Here is an 11,358-nt window from a genome sequence, read left to right on the forward strand (position 1 = left end):
CTTTTAGTTGTGATAAGGTTGTTTAAGATCGACATAAAAGTCTAACTCACAATCATTAGGGCTTTGTGAAGGTTTTTATTGTCATTTTTTTGTTTTTGTTTTGGCCTGGCTTCAATTACTTTTGACGAAAGTAGTGTCAAAAATCAGTGTCAAAAATGTATTAAAATGTTTATTTTCCATTAATTTTTGAGCGAGTAGCTAATATAAAAAGGAGTTCAAACGTTCAATGTTATTTTATTAGCAATCATCTGCTTTGTTATTCTTTTTAAATGCACAAACATTCTGTAAAACAGTGGTACAATGCAGCTGTGAATTGAAGAGTCATTAAGAATGTAGAAAAGATGTGATTTTCAAACAAAAACTAAATCTTTAATTGGTTTTTCAAGTGATACATCCATCCAAATTAATCTTGCTTTTTGTTCCGACCACAAAAACTCATAGTTTTCTGTGTTATACATTTTTGTTTTTGGTTTCCAGACTATGCAAGAAAAAAATTGACGAGACACTGACTCACTAAAACTTTGACTTTATTTTACCGCTATATTTTTAAATTTATTTTCCACAACTATCTTTAAATAGTTAGTAGCAAAAAACTACTGGGAATAAAATACAATTGGTTTAATTAAAAGAAGTGTACAACTTGCAAGGTTTGAAAATAAATTTTAAATTTTAAGAATTTGGGTTTAAGGCCGCCGGTGGGCGATAACCGGCTCTAAATTTCGTCTTAAGTCCTACTCTCTGTTGGCAAGCTCGAAAAATGTTGGCGCGGCTGCGACGGGATATATATTGTGAGTTGTCTTTTATTGCGAGTTGTCTATTATTGTGAATCGTTTTTTTTGTTGCGAGTTGTCGTTATTAGTAAAAATAGTCAGAAACCTTAAACTAAGCCAGTAATAATATATTCATAAGGCCTAAAGTTAATTAATCGTGGCTGCAGTTACCTTTCATATGTATTGGGTCTCAATGTACAAATCAGTGGGTTATACGCAGCTCTTCCCCATGTATTTTGCACTGTTTTCAGTATTCTCTGTTCGTATTTTACCGACTTGGCCCGAAAGCATTCTGGCTGGTCAACGATTAGTATACGAAAGATCTCGGTCGTTTTTGGAGGCGTCATTGCCGCCTTTTTCTGCTTTGCGATCCGATTCAACCCTTGCAACGCAATCTTGGCTATTTTCTTCTTAAGCATGGGTTCGATCGCAAACTCGTGCTTTCTGACTCAAGTTTGTTCACATGTGCTGGATATTTGCCCCGATAAGTTTTTCGTCGGTGCTGTATTTTCATTCGCAAATGTGTTTGGGATAATCAGCTGTTTTCTGGCGCCGACTATTTCGGAATGGTTAACTGCAGAAAATGTTTACAGTTTCAGCAATTGGCAGAAAGTTTTCGATCTTTGCGGGGCTGTGAATTTGTTAGGAGCTTTTGTATTCACAGTGCTTGCCAGTACGAAGGAAATTTCAAGACGACCGAACTACCAACCGCTGAAATAGTTTTCGAAAAACGTTTGATCAATAATTTGTTTGATTCAACAACTCATTTGGGCGATCAACAGAATCGAACAAATTACTTATAGCGATAGAAATATACATTCTTGAAACCCGAATGAAAACGCACTGTTTTTGAAAAAAAAGGAGAGCATTTGATTAGTTAAAATGTATTCATTTGAAATTGAATTTAGATTAGTTGTTTTAACCATTAGATGAATGAAAGCCTGAGCAAAAATACAAAATTCTCAAAAAGGTTTTAGACTTTTATTTATGGCTTTTTCTCTGAAAAAAATTTCCTTGATGATTTCAAAATAAACCAAAGCTATTTCAAACGTGCAGGGGGATATGAACAAAGTAGAAATCAAGTATGGTTTTTTGTTCGCTAGTCCTAGTGCGGCAAATGAAACCAGCAGAGATGAAACGATATATCATATACAAGCCCTTTTAGTCTAGATTCAAGTTATCAACAAATTATTTCAATTTTTACGATTTTTTTTGCTTTGTATATAAATGTGAAGCAAAAGTGAAGATTTGATTACCTCAATCATTACAAGGCCAAACTGTACACTGGATAGGCGCACAGCTTTGGGTCTGTATGTTCCTGGATTCCATAGACAAACCTTTAAACATGTTCCAATGTATTAATGGATTCCACACTAACAAAACTTCCTTGTATTCCGCGTGCAAAAACCTGTAACGTAAACTTAGTCGGCACATTTGTTGTGTCGCGAATTCCGCAACAAGCGAACATAACTAATTGTTGTGGATTCCGTAAATGTAAGTGCAATCATCAAAATTTGGATTCAAAAATTTGCTTACAACTGAACTTGCATGTGAACAATTAAAAGCTAGAGCTGGAATTCTTATCTATAGCAATGCGGAATTTAAAGGAAAGGACTTAACCCGTTAACCCTTGCCAGCGGATTCCACGAACAAATCTTAAAACATTTGTTAATTAAGTCGGTGGATGTCACCTTTTGGTATTTTGGAAACACAACACCGAATAAATTAAATAGTCATTGGGTTGAGAGTGTATTGAAACACAACACACATCATATCGCCAAAATTTGTCAACATTTGTGGTCATTGGCTTGAGAGTGTTTAGAAACACAACGCACAGCAAATCGCCGAATTAGGTCAGTATTTGGGATTGCATAAATCCCAAATACTGGTCAGTATTTGGAATTCCATCAATCCCAAATACTGATGATCTAGTAGATTCCGATTCTAGTGAATTGGGATCGAAGTTGAGATCGAAGTTGAGATCGAAGTTGACAGGATTGGAGATTGATGTTGGGTTGACGGGAATTGAGACCAAACGTTTGGTATTTCAACTGGTATTTGATCAATGTAATAATTGCGATTGATTTTCCGGTGACCACCTAAAAAACAAAAGACATATTTTATAACTCTATACTACTCATATACATGTATGTAAACGGAACCAGCAAACAAAATGCGGATTCCACGTACAATTTGCCGATTCCATTTACAGTTAGCGGATTTCACTTACAATTGCGGAATCCGCAACAGCTCAATTTAACTATACAAATGTCTTCTTGTTTGTTTGTGGATTCCACAAACTGTTCTGGAATCCGCAGAAACGGTTGTGGATTCTGCAAATCCGCCTATTGTGGAGCAATTTTGAGCGGTACAGTGTTTTAGGTATTTGTTTGTGGAATCTAAAACTGCGAAGAATATCAAAGAAAGTTAAGGATTTCGCGACAAATTTGATTTGATCCGGTCGCGGAATCCGCTTAAATTACACAGAATGCAGAGTTTGGCCTCGTAATGATTATATTTGTTGTTCCGAAATTGAAAAAGTAAGGAAAATATATGCTCGGGGTATTTTTTTTATTCAGATCAATTCTCAAAAAAAATTTCACTCGGCGGCTGGATCTTGGGATCTTTGTGATCCCAGAAGGGGCACGCTCCCGTTATACTATACTGGCTGCGAGAATGCTGTGAATGGCTTATTGTTAGACTATTGTGACTATAAAAGCTCTGTAATACTTTGATGCTAGAAGTTGAACGCGCATTATGAAATATCTCAATTCAAAAAATCGTTCCAAATTCAACCGAGGCAGGCTAATTGGTTCTATTAAATTCGTATATGATAGATTAAACTCAGCTTAAATTCAGGATTTGTCAACTTGTCCTTAAACAAAGTTATTGGAGACCAGTAGCAGTCTCGTTTACTTCTCTTTAGAAAAAACTGATTGACAGATTTTTTTTGTTTGTCTGACATTGGCAATTAATTAAGCCAAAAACTAAACTTAAATTGAGAACAAAATCTTTTGAATTGAAAAAGATTGTTGAATTTGTTAAACAACAAATTTGGGATCTCTTCAAGAAATTTGGCCAGAAATTTGGGATCTCATTAACTATATATCCCTTTTGCAAAATGTGGGTATTTGTTACTAGGTATAAAACTCTGTTACGCTTAGCCGCTGACTTTTTTTGTTACAAGGGCAAATTTGTTACTAGGTACCCGAGATGGTTATAAATAAACATATAAAAAATGTTTAATGACGAAAGAAAACAATGAACGTTTTACTTTATTGGGTACCAACTCAATTAATGAGTGCTGATAAAAAACAGCCGAAACAAAATTCTTCCCAACTGCATGTGCCTACCCGCATGTTCAAAATTAGGTCGAGTTGGATTTTGAAAAAAAAAATGCAAATTAAATTGAGATCGATTTCAGTATCAAAAATGCAGATTAAAAAACGTAAGTTAAAATGGATTTAGAGCAATTCGATTTCATCTTTTTTCCAAACTAAAAAATCAACTAAAATTGAGTCTAAATCAGTTTGAATCCAATTTCTGTCATAGTTAAAAATCAGCAATGTCTAGGAACTTTAAAAAGCTTGAGAAAACTACTCAAGAGCCACCGCTAAAACCCATAGAAGGCAAAATCTTACAATTATCCTCCAGAAAAAAGTTGCTTTTGATAAACATCTCTCCTCAATTGACTGTATACTACAATCACACTGAAAAAGACTTTTTCTCGAGGACAAATTTTTGCTCAAAACTTGAAGCAACATTTCTTTTTAAATAAAAATAAATTTTTATTAATCTAAAACAAATGATCTTTAGAAAATCTAATTAAATCGATTTAAAATATTTTAAATAGATATTTAAATCGATTTAAAAAGTTACTTTTGTTTTTAGTGTCTTGCAAAAATCCATCTAACTTAATTTAAATTTTGCACTTATCTTTGAAATTTAAGGCTACAGTAAGCACTTTAATGTGTTTTTAATCATTTTGTGTTAACCTGCAAAAAATTTGAATAAAACGAGCCCTTCTCAATTTTTTAATCTTTTCAACACAGTTTGGGTTGAGTAAGGAAATTTTTCCATGAATCCATCGCAAAATATTATTTTTCTTAAATATAAATAGATACGTGAATCTATTTGCTCAGTTTTGTAAATGTCAATTATGTGTTCATTTTCCTAGCAAAGTTGCGCCTACAACGGTTAAAATGAAGAAACTTTGTGAAACTTTACTTTTCATCACCACGGAACTCTTAGACTAACAAAATTCAAAATTGATTCCCTGAAAATCCTTAATTTGCTTGAAAAAATCTCCTCGAATGACTCTTGCTCTTTTATCCATGTGCGCGTCAATCTCCAAGATTATATAAAAAACGGTTTTTAAACAATTTAATTAATGAGTATTTTCTCGGCAAAATAACTCCGGAAATATAACGGAAATTTGAAAATATAACAATAATTTTAACAAACTTTATCATCGGTAACATCGGCCACAAAAACTGCATAACTCAAAGCAAGCTGCAAAAATGGCCAGTATTTGTCCTTGAGACAAATTGCTCTTTTTAAAGGTCAGCCATAACCAAGGCTGAACCAAATTAGAGCGAAAAGACGGTTAAAATGGGTTTTGGGGGGACCGAACCTGGTTACGGAGCATCCCATCAAGTTCGGTGCACATTCGAGTTCTAGAGAGGAAATGACCTAGTCGGGATTCGAACCGGCGCCGAACCCGCCGGGACGCACCATGTATACGCTTGGCTACTGTCCCTGTATGTATTTACTTTTATATGCATTTATACTCTCGCACATTTACATTTGCGCTGCAACATCCTCCGCCCCTAAAGACAGAAGAACAGGTGCGAGTTTTACGGTCGGTCGTGTCAGCTCGCTCGTAACAGTTTTGATATCGGCGGATCGGGCGCATCCGTCTTTGCCGTAGTGTAGTTTAGCAATACGGGCGAGTGGGTAATGCCCACGTGGGCTGTCGGGTTCGACTACCCAAACCAAGTCGCCGGTTTTCAGTGTGACATCCGAATCATTATGCCACTTTGCTCTCTTGTTGAGAGATGGTACATATTCACGCAGCCAGCGTGACCAAACTGCGTTAGCGTACGATTGTGCTCTGGCGTAACGCTTTTTATAATCAAAGTTATCTTCGAAACTTAACGACGGGAAGCTAGCTGCGCTGTGACCGAGAATGAAGTGATTCGGGGTGAGTGCCTCTAGGTCGTGCGGATCGGAACTGACCGGAGTGATCGGTCTTGCGTTAAGTAATTGTTCAACTAGGCAGAGCGTTGTTCCTAGAACTTCCTCAGTTAATCTCCTGTTGCCTAATATGTCGTACAGCACTCGCTTAACACTTCTCACTAGCCGCTCCCAGGCGCCACCGTGATGAGGGGCACTGGGCGGGTTAAACTTCCACTTAATACCTTTGTGGACGAAAACGGCCGGGGCGACTTTGTTCCAATTTTGGACACAGGATAGGAGCTCCTTTTGAGCACCAACAAAATTCGTGCCATTGTCAGAAAGAATGGTTTTGGGGGTACCTCGCCTTGCAATAAATCGCTCTACGCCCATGACGCAGGAACTAGTATCGAGAGATGGAACCAACTCGATGTGAACTGCTCGAGTCGTGAGGCAGGTAAATAGGAAACCCCATCTCTTTTCGGTACTTCGGCGTATCGGCACTTGAAACGGGCCAAAGTAATCAACACCTGTGTTGGAGAAGGGAGGCTGCTTGTAACCCAGTCTTTCAATCGGTAGGTCAGACATAATGGGCACAACTGTTTTTGCTTTGCGCTTACGGCATGTTATGCAAGTATTTTCGATGTTCCCAAGTAACCAGCGCAACTTCAGAACAATGTATTTCAACTGAACTACAGCACGCATGTAATCCAACCCCTGATGTGCATGTTGAAAGTGCATATGCCTAATCAACATATGAGCAACTCGGTGTCGACCATCCAGTATTATTGGATGTTTGCTATCAAAGTCGGTATCAACAAGACGGCTGATACGTCCAGTTGAACGCAGGATGCCAGCTGGGCCGATGAACGGAGAATATTTAGCAATCCGACTTTTCTTTGTTATCAGTTTATCGGACTGAAGTATTTTCACTTCGGCAGGAAATGATTCGGACTGAGCGAGATAAATGAGCTTCTGCTCGGCAATATCTAACTCGGACGGGTCGGTTATTTCAAGCGTTTTTGTACGGAAGTGTTTATGCGATGGTAGCACACGAAGCATAAACGCTAAAACACGTTTGTACTTTACAATTGAGCTGAATTTATCCCAATTTTTAAACAGACGGATCGACGGCGCTTTCTCAGATGAAGCATCAACAACAAACGTAGATGCAGTCTCAAGGCATGTATCAATGTCACAGAGTGGGCCTTTTAATTGGATCTTTTTGATGACATCAGTGTTCGGCTTGAATGGCCAATCACATGTCCTCAATATACTAGGGCCTCTAACCCAGCTGCTATCCTTGAGGGCTTCCGAAGAAATCCCTCGTATGCCGGTATCAGCTGGGTTATCACCACTCAGTACATGATTCCATTGATCAATGGTGGTGGACTCCAAGATATCACCAGTGCGGTTTCCAACAAACACAGGAAGTTTGTTGCACGAGTTAAGCCACTGGAGAACGGTGGTAGAATCAGTCCACATGAATACATTGCTTACTTTGAAAGTAAGCGCTTTCAAAATCTCTTCTTTGAGTCGAGTCGCAAGCAGAGCAGCCTGAAGCTCTAACTTGGGAATGGAGAGCATCTTCATAGGCGCTACACGGGCTTTCCCAAATACAAAAGCTAACTCGGTCTTTTGCGATTTAGCAAGTCGGGCTCGGAGAAACGATACGGCGCAAAAAACGTCCTGCGAACTATCACCGAACGTGTGAAGTTCACAGCGGTCGAACGGTTCGGTAAAGTAGCTACGAGGTATCGTCAGAGTACCTAATAGTGGAAGTCCTGAGTGCCAATCTAGAAATTGTTGTTTAATTTCCTCTGGGAGATCATCATCCCACTTTTGACCACTGATTCTCCATATGTCTTTTAGTAAAAGGCGCGCTTTCACAGTATATGGAGCTACCAGTCCTATTGGATCAAAAACTGAGGAAACAAAACTCAACACGGTGCGTTGAGTAATTGCTTTATCTAGTGGTCGATCAACACCTCTACTTACTACTAGGGTATCTTTTACATGATCCCACCTGAGACCAAGAACATGCGACGATTGGTCTGGACTCTTACAAATATCCTTAAATGACGGGTTGGACTCACGGTTGTCCGGATTAAGAGCGGTTGTAACTTCGGGTACATTGCTAACAAACTTTGTCAGGTTAAACCCACCTAATTTGAGCATTGCGACTAAGTCTTTACTTAGGCTAAGAGCGTCAGCGGTATTTTCGAACGAGTCAAGATAGTCGTCCATGTAAAACTTCTGGACAACGGCTGAAGCGGCTTCGGGGTATTCAGCTTGATTATCAGAAGCAGTTTTTTGTAGCGCAAAATTCGCACAAGTTGGCGAATCACGAGCGCCAAAAATATGACGGGTGTATTGGTGAACCACCACACTTGAAGTGGGGTCCTCCCGCCACAAAAAACGGAGAGACGGTTGGTCTCGCACAAGTACTCCAACTTGTAAGAACATACCTTCTATGTCCGCTGAGACGGCGTACTTGTGTTGACGGAACCTCAACAGTACAAAAATAAGATTTTGAAGGAGATCCGGGCCAACCAAGAGAGATCTATTTAAGGAAGTGCCATGAAATTTGGATGCTCCATTGAGCACACGGCGCACCTTGCCGGGTTTGTTCGGGTTCAAAACCGGATGGTGTGGAAGATACCACTCACGTTCGGCTCGTGAGCTGGGATCGTGCGGGTTGACGGTTATGACATATCCTTTACTTATATCTTCTCTGATTGTTTCGGTATACTTCTCGCGAAGTAACGGATCTTTATCTAATCTTTTCTCTAACGACTTTAATTGGGCTAATGAAGAATAATAATTGTTAGGCAAGCTAACATCATTATCACTCCACAGCATCGGTACAGTGTAACGCTCACCATCGTGGACGGTTTCAGTTTTTAGGATCGACAAAGCACGCTTGTCTGCGGCGGAACGGGCATCTACTTGCTTGAACGCACCATACGACTCTAACTCATACTTAGTTTTGATTTGGTCGGTCAGAGAAGTATCGTCCGTAACGCATTTAAAGGAAGAAGAATTTAAGGACGAACGATCAGGAGACGGACCACTAATGACCCAACCTATCGGAAGTCGGACGGCGCACGGTGAGTCAAGTTCATCTCCGAAGACATGTTCGAGGGGTCTTATCGCATGATAGAAGTCCTGTCCTATAACTATCTCAATCTCTTTGTAATTATACGCAGTCGTCTTTAACGGGGCTAGTTGCGGGTATTTGACCTGCAATTCGGAAACGTTTATAACATCGGGTCCTATATACATGTTGTGCTTAACGAAAGCGACAAACGAAAACGAAAATTCAGTTTCATTGGGCTTTGCGGAAACTTTCAAGTGAACTCGTTGAGTTTTAGATACCTTGGCTGAGTTAAAACCATCGGTCGTAACATTTACGGGCGTGCCAACTAATTTCAGACGTTCAACGAGTGCCGCGGAAACCCAAGAATGAGTGGAACCGGTGTCACAAAGTGCTAGTGCATTCGAATTTTCCGAACCAGAGGACACATCTACCAACGCAACGGGAAGAATACCTTTTGCAGTTCCCTCACAAGGTTTAACACAAGCTGCGTTGTTTCCAGAAGTAGTGTTTGTATTAGTTTGAGTCGATGGTGATCGGTCGGCCTCTTTGGGCGGGAAAACTTTCTCGGCTCCATGAAGAAGCACATTGTGAGTGCTCTCACAGTCCTGTTTTGGGCATTTTCTTGCCTTTTGGCACTTTCGGAAGGTATGGTTGCCTTGTAAACAAGAAAAACAGAGCTTTTGTTCTGCTACATATTTAGCCCTTTGTGTTGCGTTTTTCTCTTTGAACACGGAACAGTTCCAGAGTGCATGCTGCCCTTTGCATAGCGAGCATGGAGGAAACCTTGTCTTTTCTCTACTTTTCTCATCCTTAGAACTTACCTTAGTGTTACCTGCAAGCACTTTTGTAACTACTTTTTGTTTAACTGGCTGCTCGACTTTGACTAAAGATTTCAATCGCTCATGGCCTTCTGCCTTATTCTTAAGCCAATCGTTGAAGTCTAGCAATGTTAATCGCTGCCAATGTTGTCTAACAGTATGCATGGACCATGCCTCTTTTAGATTTGGAGGAAGCTTACTGACGGCTTGATTTAATAGGTTCACACTTTTCAAGTCGTCATTGAACGACAAAGACCTAAAAACAGCTACGAGCCCAGAAATCACCGCAGAAAAACTTATAACATGGTCAGAGTTGTGCATCTTCAATGCGGGAAAATTCTTCAACTTATCCAAATGTGCACCAACTACAACATGAGGTTGCCCAAATTTTCTCTGGAGAGTTGCTTGAGCACCCTTTTACAACACTCCACTGTAGCCGTATTCCGCAATTGCACTCTTGGCTTTGTCTTTAACGTGTGTTTTCAGATATTTGAGTTTTTCATCATCAGTTAGCATAGCCGAATCAACTGTTGCTTGGAACTGCCCGAACCATTCATACCAGTTAAGTGGTTCTCCATCAAACACTTCCAAGTTCAACTGCGGTAGACGGTCTTTGCGGCTATGCAGAATGATATCTGCTAACTCTCTCGCCGAGATGGGTTGTTCGCTATTAGGCACGTAAGACGGGCCCGTAGTGGGCGCAGGATATGTAGGTGGATAACCTTGATGCGCTGTTTCAACAACTGGATGAGTTTGCGGCTGGGTGTAAAACACAGTCCCAAAACTTGTATAAGGAACTACGGTGTTTGGTGGAACAACAGGAGTTGTCACTGAGAAAACGTTTGAGGGCGGTGCGCAGTATTGAGGAACTGGCATCGTTTGCGCAGTCGCGGCAGGTCTCCACAAACTGCTATACGGGTTATAGTGTTCACTTGAGAAACTTGTTGGGTTGTTTGGAACATTTATAGGTTGATGGGATGGCGCTGCAGGCGCCTGATACCCAGTTGAAACGGGGCCGGAATGTGGCTGACTGACCGGAAGCAAAGAGGGAATAGGAACGGTTGACGGGACAAATGGTTGAATAATCGGAAGCGAAATGGGAATCGGAACGGTTAATGGAGGAACAAAAGGTTGACTCGCCGGAAGCGAAACTGGATTAGTAACGGTCGACACAGAAGGCGGTGCCACATTAATGGTGGGATTACCAAAGGGCATTGAAGCGGGAATGCTACCACTTGCTTGTGGTATCAGATTGTGATTTTGCGAAACTTCAGCATGAGGTGTTGAAGCTAAGTGTGGAGTAACAAAGTTTGAGCTGGAGGCAACGAACTGTGGTAAACTAGATGGGTTCTCGATTGAGTGCAATGACAGACGCGATTGGACCAAACTTGATCTCTGAGCCTGAATTCGATTCCTATTGTGGCCTCCCGGTTCACTGTATGTGGTTTGACCAGCGTTGACGACGGCACCCCCGCTGACGACGGCACCAACCCCT

Source organism: Symsagittifera roscoffensis, chromosome 7 (assembly GCF_963678635.1).
Source record: "Symsagittifera roscoffensis chromosome 7, txSymRosc1.1, whole genome shotgun sequence".
In the NCBI taxonomy this organism is placed as follows: Eukaryota; Metazoa; Xenacoelomorpha; order Acoela; family Convolutidae; genus Symsagittifera; species Symsagittifera roscoffensis.